This window comes from Pinus tabuliformis, chromosome 8 (assembly GCF_031772625.1).
Source record: "Pinus tabuliformis cultivar Carrire ecotype Pingquan chromosome 8, CPIR1, whole genome shotgun sequence".
Classification (NCBI taxonomy): Eukaryota; Viridiplantae; Streptophyta; class Pinopsida; order Pinales; family Pinaceae; genus Pinus; species Pinus tabuliformis.
The window spans coordinates 830325143-830348172 of NC_142294.1; positions in this window are offsets into that span (position 1 = coordinate 830325143).

Genomic DNA, 23030 nt, shown 5'->3' on the forward strand with positions numbered 1-23030 from the left:
CTGAAATACAATATGAATATGCATGAAACGTGTTGGATTTGTTATATTAAGAAGTTTAAGTTCCAGTCACAATACATCCATATCCAACCACTAGTTTCGATAGTAGAATGTTAGAGTCACTGCCTCCTGCTCCTCCAAAGAGATATACTAGCTCTGCATAGCGGAGAAGCCAAGGCACGTTACAATATTATCCAAGCTCTCTCCAACATAGTCCTATCAGAATATTGATTGACCAAAAGCCTCTACAATGAGTTATGAGGGACTATATATAACAAAGGGTTGGGCGGCCCTTGACAATCCCCTTTGTGACAGTTCATCTATCCTCATGAATCTTCATCTACCCTATGACTGTTACATCCAACTATCGACACTTGGACTTACACTTGACAAGACATTACATTACAATGCAAATGTACCCATGTGAGACAAAATGACTTGAGAAAGCCATGCAAGACATCATTATGACTCAGACAGCTATTCGAAGACCAAATCTTCGACATCCTCATGGTGGTTTACAGTAGTGAACTGATGCCAAGCTCGGTAATCTACGATGGTGTCTGTGTGCTCTAAGGTGACATATTTCTAGAAATGAACTCTTTCCTCCATAGCATCCGCGTACACTGCTCGGGCTACTTTGTCCAACTCATCTGATAACATTCACATCATTGTCTTGAGTGTGGTTGGACCAACAACATACTTTTGCATGGTGTCTGCATTGATCAACAAGTCTGCGCTGGTGGCTATGTGCATCAACTCGTCAAAGTACGAGTCAAGCTCCAGTCAGACCTGTACCTTTGTCTTTGCCTGGGTGAGTGTCCCAATAGATGGGATCGCATGTGCATGCACAAAAACATCCATACTCTTGAATATCCATGCAAGGGAAGTCTGTAGACTAGTGATGAGCTACGGGAGATCTTCATAGTTCCGGATCTGACTCTGAATGCGTGCTTTCATCTCGACTGCTCTGGGCTTCATCATCTTAGGAAAGTGTAGTGGGGCTCCCTTGTATCTCATTTTCCATGTTTACATGTAATCAACAAGAGTATTCATGTTCGACAAGATACATGCTCTCCTAGCACATCGCTGTTGCCAACCGTTGAGATAGACAACTGCCTTATGCATGGTACCAAACTTGGAATACAACAACCACATGACTGTCTCAAGGGACAATACTTCATCTAGTATTGCCTTCTTCAATTCTGATCGAGTGGATGTTGTAACCAATTCTTCTCCTTGCTTGTTCGTCTATAGATCATTAGCCATTTGCTTGTTCTTAGCTATCAGGAAGCAAACACTCGAGCTAGTAGTTTCGACATATGCTTTGGTAGCATCAGCCAATGCTGTTGCATGTTTGTGCATGTCAGACACGATCACTTGCTCCTCAAAGTGCGCAGGAGATGTATGATCATCTGGAGTCGACACTCTACAATATTTCACAACTCTATCTTGAGACTCATCGAATGATATGTTGTGCATCTCTCCTTCCAACTGATCTACAAGGATCTCAGTGTCTCCTTGGTTGCTTGGGACTTTCTCCTCTTCTGGATGCAATGAAGCTGGTGGGTCAACCTCTTGGTGGTGAGGCATGAGGTTGATATCTTTCTCTAACTCCTGTTGCTCCATATATGTATCCGTCTATTCAATTGCTTGCTCTATCTCCTTAGAAAAGTCCAGCTCCTATGATTGTTCACCCTGTCTGCCTAATACCAACTATTTTGATGAGTCTACTACCTATACAGGCACAATTTCATTTTGTTTGTACAAGTTGCACCCCCTGCTGTACCTATTCCTGCTGCACTTCCTTCTCCTGTTTATGCAGCTCTTGTTCCTTTCAGCGTTTCTCCTTCAACTCATGCAACTCCTTCTCTATTTCTCTCTCTACCTTTACGCGTTCCTCTTGTCGCGTTGTTGCCTCTTTGCCTCTATTGCCAAAGTTTATTTCTGCACAAGTGGGTCTTCTTGGAACTTGCACCTTTTCTCTTCTTCCATAATGTCAAAAATCTTCCTCTTTCCCTTATCACGCACTCTGGTATGTTTACCTCTATTGTTACTGCTTCTGGTGCTCTCTAGGATGCTTCTTCTCTACCCATTCCATAGCGAATCCAACCAGTTCGCTGAGTTTGGAGAAGGTGTAACAATATCTCCACGGGTCTTCCTCTGCCAATGACATGCCTTGTGCATCTAGTTAAACTGTACTCTCACGAAATGGTCTTTCACAAGATAATGTGGGTCATACAGATTGTAACTTCAGGCATCAAATGGATATTTATTCATCTCCTCTACTTCGAAATCTGCATGCTTGAAAGTTTGTATCTCGTATAACCCGATACGCTACGGAAGAGTGGGCCAAGGTGCCTTCTTCTTCCGGTGCAACCTAGTTGATAATCCTTCATGACGAGTTTGTCCAAGGAAAACTTTGGTAAAACATGCAGAGGCTTCTCTGCATTGTACATATGTATAAAGGTGCCGGATGGTGAGGCATACCAATCAACTATGTCATTAAGTGCCTCCATTTCTACCTTCGACATGCAGGGTGGATTCTCTTCGAATATCATCTTATAAACCGGGGTGAGAAAATGATCGGAAAGTTGTGTGATAACTCCTCTAAAGCTACATTTGGAAAACATCTTACAATAAGTGTTCACAGAGGTCTCTGCCAATGTCCATGACCACTTCAAGCCCAAGAACTCCTGCCGGGCATAGATTGCATCCAAGATGTAGGCATAAATGTAGATTTATTCTTGCATACCTTTGGGTGGCTATCGAGGGCTTGTTACCTATTCCTTCAGCTGATGAGCCAACATGTCAGACTAGTTGCATGCTTTTCCTTCTCTAGCTAGTTGGTCCAACACGATCACCCAACTCTGTGGGAAGGTTTCCATGCTTTCTTAGCCATACAGATAACATGAAAAGATGACCAAGTATTGATATGCATTCTGCAGTATCTTCATCTTGTAGACCTCATTGGTTGTCACCCTGAATTTAGTCGGCTCATTCACCTAGGTCTTCAAGATATATATGGAGTTGGCATTACTGCTGGGTAGGATGAAGGGATTCTCCATGGTGATCACGGGCTTAGACATATGATACATCTATTCATAATCATGTGCCTTGAAGGTAGCAATCTTCATCCAGTTGACGCTGCTCAATGTCATTGTCTCAGGATCAGTGTGCGAGATGATCCAATGTATCATGTTCGCGCATGGGAGCATAGGATACCTACATGCAATCCGGTATAAGTTGGACTTGTGGATGTTCACATAGCCTTGGTGGTCTTCAAGGTCTTCCCCAAATGTGCCCACAAATGCATCGTTGACCTCTTGCCATTTCAACTTGATGTTCTTGTCTACAATCAGCTTGGTGTCTTCATAGATCGACTTGTAAACACACGTTCAGCTACTGCTCCAGTTGCACTTCCGTTAGTGTCCTTTGATCCTGCTATCTTGGAGGCCATTGATCCTAAACTGCTAAGAGGTGGATGAACAGTTACTAGATCTAGATACATAGCGACATGCATGGCAAGAAATCTATTAGCTAAAACCAAAGCAAACTTGAGGAACAACATGCAACATACTTGGGGATTGATTGGGAAGTCTTGCGCAATTTTTCTTGAGAGGCTGGGAGACTGGCTGCCAAAATTGCGCAAAAGTTATTCTGGGCTATCTAGGAGGTTGGATAGCTGTTGGAATTGTGCAATGTGAAATCCAATCTGTCCTACTAGCTACTAGAATTTCATAATGCGCAATTTCAACTGGAAATGGTTGTAGGCCCACTGACTGCATTGCACAATTTTCTGGGCCAGCAGTCACTGTCCCTCAGAATTACGCAATGCAAGACATGAGGATAGTCACTGGGCAGAAATGCACATTTTCTGAGAGGAAGATAGAGCCTTCCCTCTCAGGATTGCGCAATGTTGTCATGGTGAGGCAGAGTCCATGCCAAGGTTGCGCAGACCTGCCGATAGGAGATTGAAAGAAAATGTGAATGTGAATGCATGGTGATACAGAGTGTAAGCAGGAGTAAATGATCGTGCATGCAAATAGTGAATGAAAGATTTAGAAAATGGAACAACATGCATGTGGGTGAAGCGAGTCACTAAATCGACAACCGTTCGTGCAAAGTAGTTTCATGCATGCGACAATAGTGAGATGCTAACAATAACTAAAACGGTGCTAGTATAAGCTAGTATGCATGTAAATGACAACAAGAATTCACAAAAATCAAGCAAACAACACTCACACAAGGCAAAACATAAAAAGTGACAGAAATGATACAAAAGACAAGTTAAGCCGACTTACCCAAAAATTGCTGAGCTGGATGTGTCGAAGACTCCTCGATGTGTTGTGGGATGTCAGAGCTCCAATGTAAATGTGATGAAATGAGCTCTGAAGTTTCGAATAAATAAGTTTGAGGCTCATGATGGGCATGCCACAAATCTAGGAATAAGCGACACTTGGAGGAAAGATTCTAAAACGATCTTTGCATGTAACCTCTAGCTGCTAAAAATAGCTCCCTAAAATATAGGGATGCTTTTTGTATGTTGCTTTTTTCCATTCCGGGAAAAAGCATCCCATGCATGCAAGTCAATTTTTCTATGTCCCAGGTGGAACGGTCAACTCAATGGCACATGAAACAACCTGCTCAGCTGAGGGGAAAATTTGTGTATTTCTGGGAGGGAGTTGGGCTGGCTTCCTAGAAGGATTGCACAATTTCTGAGTTGAGCAGCTGGATGCTGCTCAGAATTACGTAATTTTGGGTTGAGCAGTCCTGTTGGGAGATATTGCCTAATTTTTCCACTGAAGGGTGATAGGCATATTTGAGCAATTTTGGAGCCCAACAGGATGCTAGACAAGATTGTACAATTTTTGTAGGGAAGGTTGGTTCCCCTCCAGAATTGTGTAATTTCTTGAGGGAGCTGCTAAGCCTATAGCTGGACCAAGTCCAAAGGAACAGTTTGTGAGGAGAATGTAACAAGCTATCATGCACAAGCTGGAAGTTTGCTAGAAAATCACTGAAGCTTATGTACTTGACAAAGCAAGACATGCTACTAAGGAAGGTTGGTAGGAAGCCTCCAAAGTGAAGCTAAGGTAAAATTTTGGAGGGTGGTTTTAGCCGCTATAACACTTGGCGACACACTGGTAGAACTCCAGCTCTCTAAATGGACCTTGCTCATGAAAAGCAAGTCTAACACCTCCGGAAGTATTGTTCAGTTCCCAGTTCATCTTGGTTTCCACACTTGCTTGATTGTAAGATGTAGCATCTACCAAGCTCTGCGTCGGTTGACACATATCCCAAGCCAAGAAAACACAGTTGATTCGATTGGGGTTGAGGGGTATATTGGTGCACATGCAGTATAGTCGACAGAGTCTTAGTTTCATCTCTGGTGTTGCTCCATTGCCAGTAGACCTGGACAGTACCCTGGCAGAGTCACGCAGGAACACAAGCATCGCTCCACTGCCAGTGAGACTGGTCAGTAACGAAACAGATTTACTTGCATCACCTCTCTGTGCAGGAACCCATTCTCTTCTTTCGTCTTATTCATTTTTCATTTTTAAAATTTTAAAATTTTCATTTTTTCATTTTCCATTTTCATAACTGTGCATATCACTTATTCATTTCAGAGGTGAAAGAGGGATCCTGACTTATTGAGAGCAGAAGAGGTCGTTCCTTCAGAGAATTAGTTTATTATATACCTTTGACGTACCTGTCAAGGTTTTCCCCCTCACCTTACTCTACTTGACTGAGCTTCCAAGGGTTAACCCAAAAACAACCGATTAGAGCAAGTGACACTAGTTAGCATGCAAGCGTTGTGTTTTCACCAATCTTCACTTCAAACATTACATATTTTCCATCGATGTATCATGGACCAAAAGTAACAAGTTCTTCACACAGAGGCATGATGATAGATAACCAAGTAGTGGTAGCTGCATAAGGCCTCTTGTACTTTACCCAGCTTGTTTCAAGAGTCGCACACATTTTCATGCGAAACTAACCTACGAACAAAAATAAGCAAAGAAACAACAAAGAAAAGCAGAAGCAAAAGTAAATTCGAAAGCAAAGTGAGTAAGTAAACAAGCAAGCAGACAAACAAACATGCAAAGAAAGAAAGTAAATAGGCATGCAAGCAAACAAATTGAAATCAAACACTATTCCTACTCCTAAGCTAATGGTGCATGAGTCTAATCACATGAAGTGATATTTCCAATGCAGCCACCGGTGCATTGGTTGACCCATGTTGTTGAAGGCTTGGTCCACGAGCAACTTGGTTGTGTGAACTAGCAAACAAGAACAATATAACAATGAAGATAAACACACTTCATGTTTAAAAGTGTCCACAGGACATAAGTGAGTGCAAGTACATGACATGTATTCTGTGGACATATCATGATTGTGTGCGACATTATGTGCAACTGTGAAGTATACACATACTCTTGACTGTGACATGCAAGCAAATGAAAGAAACAAACACAACTTGCATCATGCACATGTGCTTGCAATGTAATATTCCTCCAATGCATGAGCGATGGGATCGTGCAATTCGAGTGTAGGAAGTATGATCTATGTGTGAGATTGACCTTCATGCATACAGATGAGTGATGGGGAGCCTTGGGTGTTTCAATGATTTCGTGATCAGATGTGAAACTAACCTCAGGACAGTGAGGGGCTAACATAACCATCATCTCGGGCTGATGTGCCTCGACTGTCTATGGGGTTTTGGCTTCATCGTCAAATAGATCATCATAAACAGGTGGCTTCCAAAAATAAACTGCGATAGAATCATGATCGTGATCGAATATGGGAGTAAATGCATTACGGCAACTACGATCAGTAAAATCAATGATTTCATTGGCATCCTCATGATCTGATAAATCAAATAGAGGGGTAAATGAGAAGCAGACAAATTCATCCTTTGTGTTTCCAGAAAAGGCAGATGAAAGGTCAATTGGATTTTCAATGAATAATTTATCCTCCCCATTGTCAGATGATAGACTGACATCTGGTGTGTCCTACGAGTGATCAACAATGGGTGCATCCGTAGATGAATATACACATGTGAAATCTTGGATGGCAGGTTCACCAAAGATGTTAGGAAAGAACATAGGAGCCTCGGATAGAAGGGAGTCATCCTTCATCGAGTGTTGATGCTCAAGCTCCCAGTAATACTCTTCATGAATGATGATGCATGTTGGTTGTGCAACACCAAATCCTATAGGTTTTAACCCCGTACAGAAATTACCTACATACAAATTCTAAAACACAGAAAATAAACATTGCGAGTGCATAACACATAAAAACATATACATAGAGATTTTCCATTGGATCCCAAAACCGAGATTACCAGATTGATTTTTCATTATGTTCCTTTCAATGTTACAATACATATTTATACATGTTGAAGCATCCAATACCATGGACCAAAAACTATCACATCCAAAACCTTGGAGTGAAAACCATCGCATCCAAAACCATGTGCAAAAACCATGCACAAAACCATAAGTAGGTCTGCCCAACCTAATATAGGGTCAAAAAAAATAATTTCCCAGGGCGCTGCCCCTGACCTCGTAAAGGGGGACTACTCGCCCCCCTCAAACCCCCCAAACAGGGGGGCTGCCACCCCCCGCTGCGCAATTGGTGTAACGAAGGGAGGTCTTCGCCCCCCCTCTAACCCCCCTCTAACTACATGGGCTAGTCATGGAAAGAATATAACATAACCCAACATTCTCCCACTTGTTGTTTTCTTTCCACAGGAGAGCTTAGTCATTTATCCAGCCCTGCAACTCCCATTGTTTCTCTACACCAAGAGAACTCAGAGCTCACAGATTTTGTCAATGCATTTGCAATATTCTTCAAAGTGTCCACCTTTACCATCAACACCTTTTTGTCTTCTATCGTATCCCTCACAAAGTGATACTGAACATCAATGTGTTTTGTCTTTGAATGATAAGAAGGGTTATTTGCCAAGAAAATTGCACTTTGGCTATCACAGTCTATCCTTATAGCTCCCTATACTAACCCCATACTTGAACACAATCTCTGCAACCAAACTGCTTCCTTTCTTGCATGAGTGGTTGCAACTAAACTGCTTCCTTGCTTGCATGAGTGGCTGCCATGTATTCTGCCTTTGTAGTTGATAGTGCCACTACAGATTGTTTCTTACTTATCCAACTGACTTCACCTCCAAATAGGTTAAACACATACCCACTTGTAGATCTTCTCTGATCCAGATCTCCAGCCCAGTCTACATCAACAAAGCCATGAATATCCAACACTTTTTCTAATACTGGTCTTCCTTGGTAGCACAAACCATAATCACTAGTGCCATGCAAATACTTGAAAACCCGCTTCACTACTGTCCAATGCTCCTTCTCTAGTTTTGACATAAACCTGCTCAATACTCCCACTGCATGTGCAATGTCTGGTCTAGTACAAACGAACACATACATCAGGCTACCCACTGCACTTGCATATGGAACACAGGACATATCCTCTTCCTCTTCTTGTGTCTTAGGAAACTGTTCAACAGATAACTTTACACCTACAGGAATAGGAACCTTCACCGGTTTACTATCCTGCATATTAAACCTCTACAGTATTGTCTCGACATACTTCCTCTGGTTTAACCAGAGCTTCCTCTTTTCTCGATCTCTTTTAATTTCCATGCCCATAATATAGTTTGCAGCACCAAGATCTTTCATGTCGAATTTGGAGGACAACTGGGTCTTCAAATCTTGGATAATTTCTTTGTCATTTCCAACCAGCAACATATCATCCACATACAAGACCAGATAAATAACACGGTCACCAATTAATTTAAAATATACACAGTGATCTTCTTTGCTTCTGGTGAAGCCAAGTCCCCGTATAACTGTATCAAATTTCTGATACCACATCCTTGGTGATTGTTTTAACCCATATAGAGACTTCTTTAACTTTCATACCAATTCTTTCTTACCCTTCACTACAAAGCCTTTAGGTTTCTTCATGTAGATCTCCTCTTCCAGATCCCTGTGAAGAAATGTTGTCTTCACATCCATATGTTCTACCTCAAAATCAAAAGTAGCAGCAACATATAAAAGTAATCTAATAGAAGCTACCTTAGAAACAGGAGAAAAAATATCACAAAATCAATTCCTGGCACCTGGGAATAACCTTTTGCTACCAACTAAGGTTTGTATTTCTCCACCTTTCCTTCTGTATTTGTCTTCTTCTTAAACACCCATTTGCTTCCAATGGGTTTCCTTCTAGCCGACAACTCCACCAGATCCCAAGCCTCAGTTTTGTGCAAAGATGCCATTTCATTAACCAAGGCCTCTTTCCAGAGTTTTCCATCCTATGAATCTACTACATCCTTCACAGTTCTGGGATCATCATCAGTAATAGATAAAGAAAAATTTGAATAGAAAGTAGATGGATAATACCTTTCTAACTATCTTCTTTCTCGAACTGATCTTCTCACACCCGGAGTTTGTGGCTCTTCATCTTCTAATTCTTCCTCTGCTATAGAGTCTGATTCTTCCTCCTTTAGCTCAAACTCTATCTTCTCAGATTCCTTTGATGGGACTTCATGTTTAATAACATCTTTCACCTCTTTGAACACCACATCTTGATTGTACACAACCTTCCTTGTTACTGGGTTCCAAAGCTTATAACCCTTTAAACCATCCTTATACCCAAGAAAGATGCACTTTTCAAATTTACTATCCAACTTGATTCTTTTCTCCTTTGGAACATGTACATATGCATCACATCCAAATATCCTCAGATGTGAAAGAGATGGTTTCTTACCAGTCCATACCTCTTGTGGAGTCTTATCCTCCAACGCTGATGAAGTTGATTTGTTGAGAATCCACCGCCTCTGCCCAAAATTCCTGTCCTAACCTGGCACCACTGAGAATGCTTCTTGCTCTTTCCATAACCATCTTGTTCGTTCTTTCTACAACTCCATTTTGCTCAGGTGTGTATGGAGTAGTCTTCTACCATGATATACCACACTTATTACAGAATTCTTCAAATTCCTTGCTGCAAAACTCTCCACCATTATCTGTCCTTAGTACCTTTATCTTCTTCTCTGTTTGGTTTTCCACCAAAGCCTTAAATTCTTTAAACCTGTCAAATACTTCAAATTTCTTCTTAAGGAAATATATCCATGCATTCCTTGAGAAGTCATCTATAAATGATACATAGTACACAAACTTACCTAGTGATGGAACCTTCACAGGTCCAAACACATCATTGTGCACAAGCTCTAATATCTGTTTCGCCCTCTTACCACCATAGGGGAAACTCACCCAATTCTGCTTCCCATATACACAATTTTCACAGAAATCAAAATTGGGAGAGTTATTACTCATACCTTCTACCATACCTTTACCATGAAGTATTCGAAGGCCCTTCTCTCCAATATGTCCAAGCCTTTGAAGCCACAACATGGTCTTCTCTCCAGAGAACACTAGATTTTTTGCTCCACTTTCAGGAACCACAAAACTGTTGCACCCATCAAAAATAGTGCTACCTTACAGCTTGTACAGAGTTCCAATATGAACTCCCTACATCAATACCAGTGCTCCCCGAACCATCTTGCAGGTATCCTTCTTGAACACTGTTTTTACACCTGCATCATCTAGCTTTCTTATAGAAATCAGGTTTTTGGCCAATGCAGGAATATGCAGAACACCCGGAAGTGTTCTAACCCTTCCACCTTGTAACTTCAACTTTACTTTTCCACGACCAACGATTCTAACCTTCCTATCATCCCCTAAGAATACATCACCACCATCGTATTTCTCATACTCACAAAACCACTCTCTATGGGGAGTGAAGTGAAAGACAACCATGCCTCATGATCTACATGTGTACTTGAAGAAGCCAAGTACACATCCCCACCTTCATCTGAGGTGGTTTTCACCTCTACAAAAGGAGCATCACCAGATCCCTTTCCTTTGTCAGGAGCTTTAGATTTACAGTCCCTTTTGTAGTGCCCTTCCTTTCCACATTTCCAGCACACCACTTTTATAGGTTTTCCCGGAGATTTAGATCTCCCACTCGATGACTTATTTTTTTTTTCTGTTTTGGGACCGTCCTCCTATAGACAAGGCATCACCATTCTGGCTCTCCATATTTTTATGTCTCATCTCCTCTATCAAAAAAGATGAGAGTATTTCATCAAATTGCAAGGCAGTTGCATTGCTACCTATTGCAATAACCAGACTATCCCACGAATCTGGTAGAGAACACAACAAATTGATGCACTTATCTTCATCTGAAATTTTAATATCAACAGATAATAACTGACTTACAACAGTATTAAATGCGTTTAGATTCTCTTTCACCGAGTCTCCATCTTTCATCCTCAGGCTATACAACTTTTTCCATAGGAACAGTTTATTCGCCAGAGACTTAGATTGGTATAAAGTCCCTAATTTGTCCCACAAAGCCTTCATCGTAGCTTCCCCTGATACATTCAACAATATTGAATCTGAGATAGACAATTGTATTGTGCTCTTTGCCTTCTTATCCAACTTCTTCCATTCTTCATTGGACACTCCCGTTGGTTTAGTACCTAGATCTACGATGATCCACTAATCTTTATCCACCAACAGATCCTCCATCTTGAGTTTCCATAACTCAAAACTCTGACCATTAAATTTCTCGATCTCTATCTTTCCACTGCTTGCCATCTTCTTTCACCACCAAAATCGATCTCGCAGATCTCCCACTGAATAGGGTCTACCACAGACTCGAGTGAAACCCCTTAGCAACAAAGGCGTCGCCTTGAAGCCAAAACAACTCTGATACCAAATGTAGGTTTTAACCCCGTACGGAAATTACTTGCATACGAATTCTAAAACAATAAGAAAAAAATGTGAGAGCATAACACATAAAACACATATACACATAGATTTTCCCCTGGATCCCAAAATAGGGACTACTAGCTTCATTTTTCATTATGTTCCTTTCAATGTTACAATGCATATTTATACATGTCGAAGCATCCAATATCATGGACTGAAAACCATCGCATCCAAAACCATGTGTGAAAACCATGCAAAAAACCATAGGTAGGTCCGCCCAACCTAATATAGGGTTCAATTTTTTTTTCCCCGGGGTGCTACCCACCCACTATGCAATCGACGCAACAAAGAGGGGGCTCTGCCCTCCCTCTAACCCCTCAGTTAACTACATGGGCTAGTCATGGAAAGAATATAACACAAACCAACAGCTCTGTCGATGGCTTGATCCCCATTCACAACAAGTTTAGAGTCTGGAACGGAAGAACACAAGACAATATCATCTGGAGGATCATTTGAGTATGAAGAAGGAGGTTGTGGTACAGAATTCTTATGACAACTTGATGGACTCACCACCAAATCTGTGCAAAAATTAAACGAAGTGATTTTGGGAGGTTGTGATAGCTGAATAGGTGTGTGTGGCTGATCTCCCACATCACTCTGCAGTGGTAGATCTATTTGACGAGGGGAAGACAGAAAGTCACTTGTGACAGTGACCGTATCCATCTATGATTGTTGAGCTCCATCACTAAAGTATGTTGAGCAAGGGCTAGGCTCATATTTATTCTTGGGATTGACAGATTTGATAAGGCAATACTATAATATGTCAATGAGATATTGAAACTTCATCTAGCTTCTCGGAGCTTGAAATTACAAAACACAGAAGTGCTGCCAAAAATCATCAAGCGATTCATACGAAGCCTTCTGTTGTTGTAACAGTTTGTGGTCAAGATGTTCTGGATCAAAATGATGGAAATTATCTTTAATGAGATCACAAAAGTTCTCAAGTGAGTGCACGCTGTTAGATGGTAGGCTGCACAACCACCGTAATGGGGATTTGCGAAGTGTGTATGAAAGCAGCAGACTGGCCTGTTCTTTAGAAAATCCATCTTCCTCATCAAGCATGGCAAGGAAGTCATGTAAGAACACAGGTTAGGCCACTTCATCTTCACCATCATATGTGTATACAGACAAGAGATCAAAAAAATCGCTTGTGATGTGGACAGGTTTGGTATGCGAAAACATCGTGGAGGGTTGAATGTGCAAGAATCTATGATAGATGTGGAAAGGTTCAAAATAGGATGAGAGGACACATATTTTCATCTAGCCCTCCTTCTAGTGCTAGAAATGTTGACGGTGTTGGACCCACCAACATGTCATGGGATCTCCTAGGTAAGAAGTGCCAATTAGACCTTAGACCATTTGGTGTAGGAGTCCCAGTAGTGGGTCATACGGTATCGCCTTGACTGCGGTTTCGCACAGAGGCAAGTAAGATGTCCTTGTTGGTAGCAAGGGTTTGACATATGCAGTAAGTCAAGGATGGTGCATGAGCAGTTCTAACACACGGAGGGTGAGGTGAGTGCGCCCCTTGGAAACCTATGACAACACGGAGTTAAGAAGGGAATACACAAGCTAAGATGCATCACAACATGGAAGGAATGTAAGCTAGCAATCCAAAGTGATGGTTAAACCAACAACACATTTAAGAAAGATTCATACATGCATATACAAAAAATAGATACACATGCATGCGTAAGAAAACATATACATATATCATTTAGAGTAAACAAGATAGGTGACATACAATATGACATATGCATGAAATGTGTTGGCTCTGTTATATTAAGAAGTGTAAGTTCTAGTCATACAATACAACCATGTCCAACCACTAGTTCTGAAAATAGAACGTTACAGTCACTGCCGCCTACTCCTCCAAAGAGTTATACTATCTTTGTGCAGTGGAGAAGCCAAGGCTCATTACAATATTGTCCAAGATCTCTCTAAGATAGTCTTATCGGAAGCTTGGCTGACAAAAAGCCTCTATAATGAGTTATGAGGGACTATATATAGCAAAGGGTGGGGTGGCCCTTGACATTCCGCTTTGTGACAGTTCATCTACCCTCATGAATCTTCATCTACCCTCATGACTCTTCATCTACCCTATGACTGTTACATCCAACTATTGACACTTGAACTTACACTTGACAAGACATTACATTGCAATACACATGTAGCCATGTGAGACAAAATGGATTGAGAAAGCCATGAAAGACATCACTATGACTCGGAAAACTATTGGAAGACCAAATCTTTGATATCCTCAGGGTGGTTGACAGTAGTGAACTAATGCCAAGCTCGGTAGTCTATGATGGTGTTCGTGTGCTCTAAGGTGACATCTTTCTGGAAACAAACACTTTCCTCCATAGCATCTGGGTACACTGCTCGGGCTCCTTTTTCCAACTTGTCTGATAGCATGCAAATCATTTTCTTGAGTGCGGTAGGACCAAAAAAATGCTTGTACATATGTCTGCACTGATCAACAAGTTTGAGCTGGTGGTTGTGCACATCAACTCGTCAAAGTACGAGTCAAGCTCCAGCCAAACCTGTGCCTTTGTCTTCGCCTGGGTGAGTGTCCCAATAGATGGGATCGCATCTGCGCAGACAACAACATCCATACTCTTGAATAATCATGCATGGGAAGCCTATAGATTAGTGATGAGTTGTGGGCAATCTTCATATTTCTAGATCTGACTCTGGATGCATGCCTTCATCTCGATCGCTCTGGGCTTCATCATCTTAAGCAAGTGTAGTGGGGCTCCCTTGTATCTCATTTTCCATGTTTTCATGTAATCAACAAGAGTATGAACATTCGACAAGATACGTACTCTCCTAGAACATTGGTGCTGCCAATCGTTGAGATGGACAAATGCCTTATGCACTGTACCAAACATGGAATACAATTCCCACATGACTGTGTCAAGGGACAATACTTCATCCAGTATTGCCTTCTTCAATTCTTCTCGGGCGGATGCTGTACCAATTCTCCTCCTTTCTTGGACATCTATAGCTCCTTATCCATTCACTCATTCACAGCTATTAAGAAGCAAACACTCGATCTAGTGGCTTCAGCATATGCTCTGGTAGCATGGCCAATGTTGCTGGATGTTTGTGCATGTCAGACACAATCACTCATTCCTCAAACTGCATAGAAGATGTATGATCATCTAGAGTCAACACTCTGCAAGATTGCACAACTCTATGTTGAGACTCGTCGAATGAGATGTTGTGCATCTCTCCTTCTGGCTGATTCCCAAGGATCTTAGTGTCTCCTTGGTCGCTTGAGACTTTATCCTCTTCTGGATGTGGTGAAGCTGGTGGGTCGACCTCTTGTTGGTGAGGCATGAGGTTGATATCTTACTCTAACTCCTGTTGCTCCATATCTGTATCCATCTGTTCAAGTTTTTTCTCTATCTCTTGAGCAAAGTCCCGCTCCTGTGATTGTTCACCCTGTATGCCTGATACCAGCTATTTTGATGAGTCTACTACCTATACGGGCATAGTTTCATCTGTCTATACAAGTTGTTCCACTTGTTATACCTATTCCTGTTGCACTTCCTTCTCCTATCTACGCATCTCTTTTTCCTTTCGGAGTTGCTCCTTCAACTCATGAAACTCCTTCTCTGTTTTCTCCATTCTTTGTTTCTCTCTCTGCCTTTGTGCATTCCTCTTGTTGCGCTATTACATCTTTTCCTCTATTGCCAAAGCTTCTTTATGCACAAGTGGGTTTTCTCAGAACTTGCAGCTTTTCTCTTCCTCCATGCTATCGACAATCTTCCTCTTGCCCTTGTCATGCACTGGTAGGTTTACCTTTGCTACTGCCACTTTTGGTGCTCTCCGGGATGCTACTTCGCTACCCATTCCACAGCGAGGCCAACCGGTTCATTGAGTCTAGAGAAGCAGTAACAATATCTCCATGGGTCTTCCTTTGCCCAATGACATGCCCCATGGATCCAATTAAACTATACTCTAGTGTAGTGGTCTTTCATAAGACAATGCGGATCATACAAATTGTAACTTCAGGCGTTGAATGGATATTTCTTCATCTCCTCTGCTTCGACATCCACATGCTTGAAAGTCCGTATCTCGTATAACTCGATATGCTATGGAAAAGCGAGCCAAGGTGCCTTCTTCTTTCGATGCAACCTAGTTGATAATCCTGCCGAGATGTGATATGATACTTCCCGCATGACGAATTTCTCCAAGGCAAAATTCAGTGGAACACATGGAGGCTTCTTTGTGTTGTACATCCATATGAAGGTGTGGGACGATGAGGCATACCAATCAGCTATGTCGATCAGTGCCTCCATTGCTACCTTTGACATGCAGGGTGGATCCTGTTCAAATATCATCTTATAAACCAATGTTAAAAAATGATTAGACAATTATGTGATAACTCTTCTGAAGTTGAATTCAGACAACATCTTATAATAAGTATTGACAGAGGTCTCCGCTGATGTCCATGCGCACTTCAAGCCTGGGAACTCCTACTGGGCATAGATTGCATCCAAGATGTAGATGAAAATATAGATTTATATGTGCATACCTTTGGGCGGGTGTCCAGCCCATGTTACCTATTCCTTCAACTGATGAGCCAACACGTTGGACCAGTTGCATGCTTTGCCTTCTCTGGCCAGTTGGTCCAACGTAATCACCCAACTTTGTGGGAAAGTTTCTGTGTTTTCTTGGCCATACATACGACATGCAAAGATGACCAAGTATTGATAATCCTTCCACAATCTTTGTCTTGGAGACCTAGTTGGCTGTCATCCTGAATTTAGCCAGCGCCTTCACCCAGTTCTTCAAGATATCTCTGGAGTTGGCATTGTTGCTCGGTAGGTTGAAGGGAGTCTCCATGGTGATCACTGGCTTTGACATATGACACATATGTTCATAATCATGTGCGTTGAAGGTATCAATCTCTGTCCTGCTGATGCTGCTCAATGTCATTGTCTCAGGATCAGTGTGCGAGATGATCCAATGTATCATGTCTGTGCATGGGAGCACAGATACCTGCATACAATCCGGTATAAGCCGGACTTGTGGATGTTCATATAGACTTGGAGGCCTTTGAGGTCTTCCCTAAATGTTCCTACAAATGCATCATTGACCTATTTCCATTTCAGCTTGATGTCCTTGCCTACAATCAGCCTAGTCTCTTCATAGATCGGCAGACTTGTAGACCCTACTCAATTGTTGCTCGAGTTGCACTTCCATTAGTGTCCTTTCATCCTCCTCTCTTAGAGGCCATTGATCCTGAATTGCTAAGAGGCGGACAAAAAATTGCTTGATCTGGAGACATAGCAACATGCATGGCAAGAAATCTGTCAACTAAAACCAAAGCAAACTTGAGGAACAACATGCAACATACCTAGGGATTGACTCACAAGGATTGCACAATGTTTCCTGGGAGGCTGGGAGACTGGCTGCCATAACTACACAAAAGGTATTTTGGGCTATCTGGGAGGTTGGCTCGCTACTGGAATTATGCAATTCATAATCCAGGTTGGCCTACTGGTTACTGGAATTGCGCAATGCACAATTTTAGCCCGCAATGGTTGAAGGCCCAGTGACTGCATTCTGCAATTTTCTGGGCTAACTGTCACTATCCCTCAGAATTGTGCAATGCAAGACTGGAGGAAAGTCACTTGGAAGAAATATGCATTTTCTGAGAGGAAGATAGAGCCTTCCCTCTCAAGACAGTGCAATGTTGTCTTGGTGAGGTAGAGTCTGGGGCAAGGCTGCCCAGTCTCGTCGACGGGAAACTGAAAGCAAGTGTGAATGTAAATGCATGTTGATACTGAGTGTAAGTAGGAGTAAATGATCATGCGTGAAAATAGTGAATGAAATATTTAGAAAGCAAAACAACATGCATGTGGGTGAAGCAAGTCACAGAATCGACGACTGTTCATGAAAAATAGTTTCATGCATTGAAGAATAGCGAGATGCTAACGAAAACTGAAATGATTCTAGTACAAGATAGTATGCATGTAAACAAGAACAAGCATTCACATAAATCAAGCAAACAACACTCACACAAGCCAAAACATAAAAAGTGACAGAAATGATGCAAAAGACAAGTTAAGTCGACTTACCCAGAAATAGCTGAGATGGATGTGTCAAAGACTCCTGGATGTGTTGTGGGATGTTAGAGCTCCAAGATCGATGTGAAGAAATGAGATCTTAAACGTCAAATAAATAAGTTTGAGGCTCATGATGGGCATGTCACAAATCTAGGAACAAGCGACATTTGGAGGAAAGATTCTAAAATTACCTTTGCATGTAACCTCCAACTGCTAAAAATAGATCCTTGAAATCTAGGGATGCTTTCTGCATGTTTCTTTTTTCCATTTTGGGAAAAATCAACTCATGCATGCAAGTCAAGTTTTCTTGCATGCAAGTCAAGTTTTCTTGGTCTCGGGTGGAACTGGTCAACTCAATGGCACATGCAATAGCCTGCTCAGCTAAGGGGAAAATTTGTGCATTTGTGGGAGGGAGCTGGGCTGCCTTCCCAGAAGGATTACACAATTTCTGGGCTGAGTAGTCCTATTGGGAGAGATTGTGCAATTTTTCTAGTGAAGGGTGACGTGCAGATTTGCACAATTCTGGAGCTCAACGAGCTGCCAGATAGGATTGCACAATTTTTGGAGGGAAGGCTAGTTCCCCTCTAGAATTGTGTGTTGAAAATGCAACAAGATGATGGAGCTTAGTGGAAAGGAGTCGCCTTCACTAAGTGGGCCCGCAGGCTATTTTTGGCGCAAAGTCTATTTTTAGACATATGGATCATGGTCTATGAGTTGCAGGATGCTATTTATGGATGATTGGTCATGTTGGGAAAAATAGATGGACTTATATTTTTGGTTCACAGCGGAGTGATAAGAGTCTATTTTTAGACTGCCAGGCTAAAAATAGAAACAGTTAAATATTATTAGCCCTTAGTAATATTTGGACTCTAAACATTATCTTATCCTCTTGGAGCACTTCAGTTTGAGCTACAGATGTGGCACATGCAGCTGTCAAAAGGAAATACGCTTTTCTTAAGTTTTAGTTGAGCTATTGCATGGAGGACTTCAGTTAGAACTCATGCATGTGAGTTTTGTGGAGTTGGATGTGGAGTTGATGGAGTTGTGTTCAATTTGACTTAGTTGAACTAGTTGTATTTAGTCTAACTAAAGCATACACTAGTGACGAGTTGTGTGAATTGATTATTAATTAATTCACTAATTATTAACTCATAAAGCAACTAAAGAATACATCAGTTAACTCAGTGCATGGACACTTCAATAGAGACAGGTGTTAGAGGTAAGTGAAAGGGTGAGTTGTGACTATCAGTTGTGCATGAGATTTTGCACATGCAGGGATTGAGTTATGCCAATGAGGACTGCACAGTGTGGGCCAATATCAAGGCAATTGTAGCTTGTGCTCACGTGATTTTCACTTGGCATTGTGCAGTGGAGGCAGGCAAGGCAGCAGAGGAGATTTGAACCTGTGACTTTTTCGGATCTAAGCTAGTTTTGTGTGTAACAGGTGGAGATAGTACTGAGTACTTGTGAGGAGTATTGTACTATGTATTGTTACATGTTCTCAATCATTATAATATATAGATAATGTGGGGTTTTCAGCTGTATGCTTTCCCCGGGTTACATACTGTGTTAATGTGTGCATGCGATTGATGTTTCATTGTTTTTGATGCTGCTAAATTGATGATCAACGTAGAGGAGATTATTTATTGTGCATGTATTCCGCAATAGTGTATAATCAGGATAATATTTGTGATTAAGTGTTTAATTATTCAAAATTTATACATGGTATCAGAGTTGTTTATCATCAGATCTATTATTCAGAAAGTGTTTACATTTTATTTCTTCAGGCAAAGTCTGTAATCGGGCCAGGTAGCCTCTGGATTCATCCTTCCTTTGGAAGGTGAGATATCCGGTGAATGCCCATACAGTCGATCTCTGTACAAGAAATACTTTGTTCTCACGAATTTTAGATCAGAAGCGGTTGAGTTTTGAGCTGGTGGAATGGCGCTCAAGGATAAACTCAGAAACATTAAGTGTGAGAATGGAGATAGTATGCCCAGGTATCTCACGAAGTTCACCCAATGCCGAGATGAGCTGGGAAGTGTGGGGGTGACTTTCGATGATGAGGACTTGGTGAGCTTGGCTCTCCTTGGTCTTCCGAAGAGTTGGCATTCCTATCAGGACTCTGTCAATGGTCGGGAGAACTTCCAGGATGGGAGAGACTTTGGTCGGATCTTGTGCAGGAGGAGATCAGACGGAGCACCAGAGACAGTTCTTCATCCATGCATGATGAGGAGAACTGTGCCTTAGCGAGTAAGGTGAAGAAGGGGAAGGAGAAGGTTTCTATTTCCGAATCCAGTTCTTCCAATGATGGGAAGAAGGTTGACAAGTCGAAGGTGAGATGCTTTCGGTGTCATGAGTTGGGCCATTATGCTACTAATTGCCCAAAGAAGAAATTCAAGAAGGGATCCGAGTAAGGATCTGAAGGTGAGGAACTTGCTTCACAGTTTGAGTTGGATTTCACACTCTTCGCATGCATGGTTTCATCCATGGTGGGAAGTGGTTGGTTTCTTGACAGTGGAGCTTCTTTCCACATGACCGGTGACAAGAGTTTGTTCAGTACTTTGGAGGAGAAAGATCTCCAGATACTCATAGTGATGGGTAATGATGAGAAGTATAGTGTCTTAGGTGTAGGTATGGTTATTTTTTAGAGGGAGCATGGAGCTCGCCTTACCTTGACCGATGTCAAGTATGTACCAGGACTAGAGAGAAACTTGGTGTCGATCGCGATGCTGGAAGATAGAGGGTATGATGTAGTCTTCAGTAAGGGAAAGGTTTTTCTTAGACACATCATCACTAGATAGGTGAAGCAGATTGGTTCACAGGTCAAGAACCTGTATGCTCTTGAGATTCAAGATGCATGCAAAGCTTTGAGTAGCGAGGCAACTGATGAAGACTTGGTGGTTGAGAGGGAGCGTATATTACCTCTCAACATGCAGAGCCAGAAGAAGTTTCAGACGATTGTGGAGGAGCCACGATTGGTGCAGCAACTTCAGGAGGTTGTGGAGCAGCCACAACAAGGGAAGCTGAGAGGAGATCAAGTAGAGACATCTACTGATGCAGAGACCTCCAGTAGGGGGAAACTTCGAGCTAGGTGGGCAGAGGGATCGTATGCAGCCATACCTCCAGGTAGGAGGTGGGGTGATGTGGATTGATCCTCCCAAGGAGGAGGGGCAGGATCCTTGAGGTACCCAACCTCTTAGATGAGACCTTGCTACGGGAGCCCCGATTTGGAGTAGCAGGAACTGACTGATTGGGTAAAGAAAGATGCGGATGGAGTGACAGAGAGATCGAAAGTGTAGGCAATCCCAGGACAATTCATAGCTAGTAGGTTGCAACAATGCGAGAGGCACAAGTGTTTTGCACAGTGCTAGGTGGCACAGAGAAGTGTGCAATGGTGCGAGATGCATGGAGATGTTGCAGTAGTGAAAATGTCAGAGAGGGAGCACTTTTCATCAGCAGGTAGAGCTTCAGCGTCAGAGTATGTTCCTATCTCAATAAAGTGGTCAGTGGGAGTGTTTTTGTTCCAAGTGTTGTTGGAGCAAGTGGACTGGGCAAATGTGTTGCATGCAGAACATTCCAAAGTTGTAGGATAGGGGTTGCAGATAATCCATATCTTGTTGAGATGGAGTGTTGAAAATGCAACAAGATGATGGAGCTTAGTGGAAAGGAGTCGCCTTCACTAAGTGGGCCCGTAGGCTATTTTTGGCGCAAAGTCTATTTTTAGACTATGTCTATTTTTAGACATATGGATCATGGTCTATGAGTTGCAGGATGCTATTTATGGATGATTGGTCATGTTGGGAAAAATAGATGGACTTATATTTTTGGTTCATAACGGAGTGATCAGAGTGTATTTTTACACTGCCAGGCTAAAAATAGAAACAGTCAAATATTATTAGCCCTTAGTAATATTTGGACTCTAAACATTATCTTATCCTCTTGGAGCACTTCAGTTTGAGCTATGGATGTGGCACATGCAGCTGTCAGAAGGAAATATGCTTTTCTTAAGTGTTAGTTGAGCTATTGCATGGAGGACTTTAGTTAGAACTCATGCATGTGAGTTCTGTGGAGTTGGATGTGGAGTTGATGGAGTTGTGTTCAGTTTGACTTAGTTGAACTAGTTGTATTTAGTCTAACTAAAGAATACACTAGTGATGAGTTGTGTGAATTGATTTTTAATTAATTCACTAATTATTAACTCATAAAGCAACTAAAGAATACATCAGTTAACTCAGTGCATGGACACTTCAACAGAGGCAGGTGTTAGAGGTAAGTGAAAGGGTGAGTTGTGACTATCAGTTGTGCATGAGATTTTGCACATGCATGGATTGAGTTATGCCAATGAGGACTACGCAGTGTGGGCCAATATCAAGGCAATTTTAGCTTGTGCTCACGTGATTTTCACTTGGCATTGTGCAGTGGAGGCAGGCAAGGCAGCGGAGGAGATTTGAACCTGTGACTTGTTCGGTTCTGAGCTAGTTTTGTGTGTAACAGGTGGAGATAGTTTTGAGTACTTGTGAGGAGTATTGAACTATGTATTGTTACATGTTCTCAATCATTATAATATACAGATAGTGTGGGGTTTTCAGCTGTATGCTTTCCCGGGTTACATACTGTGTTAATGTGTGCATGCGATTGATGTTTCATTGTTTTTGATGTTGCTAAATTGATGATCAACGTAGAGGAGATTATGTATTGTGCATGTATTCTGCAATAGTGTATAATTGGGATAATCTCTGTGAATAAGTGTTTAATTATTCAAAATTTCTACATTGTGTAATTTCTTGAGGGAGCTACTCAGCCTGTAGTTGGACCAAGTCCAGAGGAACAACCTATGAGGGGGATGCAACAAGCTATCATGCACAAGCTGGCAGTTTGCTATAAAATCACTGAAGCTTGTGTACTTGACAAGGCAAGACATGTTGCTGAGGAAGGTTGGTAGGGAGGCTCCAAAATGAAGCTAAGGCAAAAATTTGGAGTGTGGTTTTAGCCGCTACAACAGAATGCAAATGCCATAAACAATAATTTATAGATCTAGGAATATAAAGAGAAATAAACCTTCATATTGTAGATTTCAAATTTTTAATAATAAGTTTAT